The sequence below is a fragment of the Oryza sativa genome, chromosome 11 (genome assembly GCF_034140825.1).
Source record: "Oryza sativa Japonica Group chromosome 11, ASM3414082v1".
Taxonomy (NCBI): domain Eukaryota; kingdom Viridiplantae; phylum Streptophyta; class Magnoliopsida; order Poales; family Poaceae; genus Oryza; species Oryza sativa.
The window spans coordinates 23,523,151-23,526,168 of NC_089045.1; the positions used below are offsets into that span (position 1 = coordinate 23,523,151).

A 3,018-nucleotide genomic window follows, 5' to 3' on the forward strand; every position below is an offset into this window, starting at 1 on the left:
CTTTGGTGTGCTGCATTCCACTGATAACTTGAAACAAACTAGCAATAGAAGCGCGCTACGCTGCGCCGCCCGAATCAATTGAAGTCCAATATGTTCGATGAATAATATGCATCTACTATTCACCCATAGCATTGGTTTATGCTTTCGTCTATATCCCATAAACTACCCTTATAAAAAAAATTTGCACATACAAAAATAGTGTATAGGCTAAAGGAGAAAACCGAAAGGTATCGGAAGTTTGAATAAATAGAAAAAAAGGGCAAATTACATGCCAATTTCAATGAGTTTACAGAGGTTTCAATGCTACCCCTTTTTCCTCTGTACGCTAGAATCACATTGGACTATTGGATGCTAAAAACAGAAGACCTAAATGCCTACTGGTGGTCCATATTAAATATATGCAAAGCTAAAATGAACAGATGGAAAATGATGTTTTTTAAGTGCAACATGCAAGTGCACTACTCAACAACAATCCTCCGTTATGTGCAGTTAGTGACATCAGTACACCTGAAAAAAAATATACTACCTCCATCCCAAAATATATCGCAATTTTGAGCTGTGTACCTAAACATACCTTTCAAGATATAGGGCTAGAAGTTTTTACATTTTGGGACAAAGGTAGTAGAAAATTTTAATAGTAATGTTAGTACAGCTAAAACAGTATAGTATCAACCACTTATATAGAGAGATAATATTTTCAGTTTGGCATCACAATTCTAAACACATGAAACCAATTTTTCTACCAAAAGTTCTAGCTTTTTTGGAGTGGAGTAGTACAAAGTGCTGCTACCACGTGGCAAAGTTTATGAGCGAAAGCATGCATAATCAATTAACCAAAGTATGGATGCAATAACATAAGCCTTATAGTTCTACAATGCATATATACTTCTTCAGGTAGGTTCCATTTTTTTCTTCCCTGTTCCTTTTAAGTAGCAGGCAAAATATACAATGTGGAAACAAAGAGCTTGTAAAAGCACAACGGCAGCAGGCTACACTACAGTTTGACGAAACAGATCGACTGCACAACTTTTAGGATTTAAAAGTGTGCTTTCACAAATAATGAAAAAACATGTGTAAAATAGTCTGGTGAACTAAACAGTGAAATAATCTCTCTGAGCACAGACATGTAAAAGCAAACCAACTGAAAGACAAAATATAAAAAAGATTGACTCATGATATTGCTTTACCTTTGCATCGTAACGGTTAGGATATGTCTAGCAAAGCATTCCCATTGAACCAGTTGATGCACCCTTCAAAAGAAATTTACGTCCGTCTCAGATATGAACAGGAAATCAGCTTTCCGTAATGGATCCAATCCATCCATGTCTTTTTCGACCTAATAAAAAAAGAACATAGAGATATGTGATGAAGCATGAATAAATGAAGGTCATTCTCGAGACTGCTAATGTTTTCATGACTCAAAAATGGAACCATACTTCTTTTAAAGAAAATGATTGAGGACATATCCTAACAGTGTGTATAGTCATAATCGACTGATAACATTCTTTTGGTGCCTTTCGTGCAGTGGCGGGCCCAGGATTTTGAACTTGTGTATTCGAAATGGCGAGAGGAAAAAATTTTGTTCATACACCTAAAAACCTAATAATTGGCTTGTATAGTATCACACACTAATAATTATATAATATATAGCGTATATAACATAAAATTGAGCATAAGTTGCACACATTGATAGAATTGATCATCACGTGAAATTGTTTAACATATAGAAATACTAATTGATAAACATATCAAAGTACCAACATATGGAATACAAAAATGATAGAAAATGATAAATTGGGAAGAAATCTTACAATTTAGAGATTAACTTTTCGACGCTTGATATTTTGAAAATAATCGATGATGTCCTTGTCCTGGCTTGCAAAAAGAATTCCCTTTCAATGAATGTAACCAAACAATCATTCAAGCATTTTTGTCCCATCTTGGTTCTCAACTTGTTTTTGATGTAGTTCATTGAAGAAAAGACCCTCTACAAACTAAGCAACCAAGCAAGTATACTAAATCAATCAATTGTAGTTCCCAATCCTAAAATTTGCATTGCAATTATTCAAAATTCGTGCTTTTGATTCACCGTGTGTATGTGGCAGTGTGGTGGCGGCGTGGCCCGTTGGCGTCTTCGCGGCCTCGGTCGTCGGCGGAAGGCGGGAAGGGGAGGAAGGCGGCTCAGCGCCCAGCCACCCACACGGCCATGCCGTCGCCAGCACACCACACGGGCACACAGGCCACAGCCCACAGCACGCCGCGTGGGCGCGCGGCCCGTCGCTGGAGCCGGCGACGCCGAGTCGACGACGTGCCACTACCTGCTTGGCCGACGGCCGCTGCCGGCGCTGCGCCGCAGCTCGCGCCTCCGCCGGTGCGCCCAGCCGGCGGCCGCCCCTTCCATGCTGTGGTGCTGCTCCCGCGCAGCCGCGCTGGCGCGGTCTCCGGCTCGCTGCGACGCCGCCGCCGCACGCCGCGCCCGCCGCCCACGCCACAACACACGCCGCCGGCTGTGGCTGTCTCCAAGCAAAATTAGGGTTAGGGTCTTAGGGAATTGGGGATTTTGGGAGGAGGAGTGGAAAGGGGGAGGGGAGTGTAAAATTTAGGTCCAATACAGCAGAAATGGTAAAACAAGGCCCAAATGAGTAGTTTAACTCTTTTTCTTTATCTTTTTCATACATATATGAACTATAGAGTAAATATACCTATTTTTTATCCAAAATCTTAGGTATACATCTGAATACCCTTGAATTATAGCTGGGCCCGCCCCTGCCTTCGTGTTTTGTAGAGATGGCATGAAAGATACACATCAATGCTAGTCTAAAATTCCATCTCAAGTGAATCTTAGGGATAAATGTGAAACAATAAACCTTGATGAGGTAACTAAAGTAGAAATTAAATATTTGAAATGGGTGTAACTCAATCATCAATGACATAATGGAGCTACTGAAATGGTGAGAATCATTTCCTCCATTAGCTACTTAAAAGAGGCTAACAGAGCATGAATACTCAATTCACATC

At 40.7% G+C, this 3,018-nt stretch overlaps 1 long non-coding RNA gene across 3 annotated transcripts; it reads right to left on the reverse strand.

The window, feature by feature from the left end:
* Positions 1–208: 208 nt before the first annotated feature.
* On the reverse strand, positions 209–2,531 carry LOC107277746 (uncharacterized). 3 transcript variants are annotated; one of them, XR_010737868.1, is made up of 4 exons: positions 2,090–2,531; positions 1,812–1,994; positions 1,188–1,336; positions 209–590 (listed from the first exon to the last, which is right to left on the reverse strand). It is a non-coding gene; the product is annotated as an uncharacterized lncRNA (long non-coding RNA). The 3 variants fall into 3 exon arrangements; XR_010737869.1 differs by having other exon boundaries at positions 1,812–2,015; XR_001541022.3 differs by lacking the exon at positions 209–590 and having other exon boundaries at positions 884–1,336; positions 1,812–2,015.
* Between the last annotated feature and the right edge of the window lie 487 nt (positions 2,532–3,018).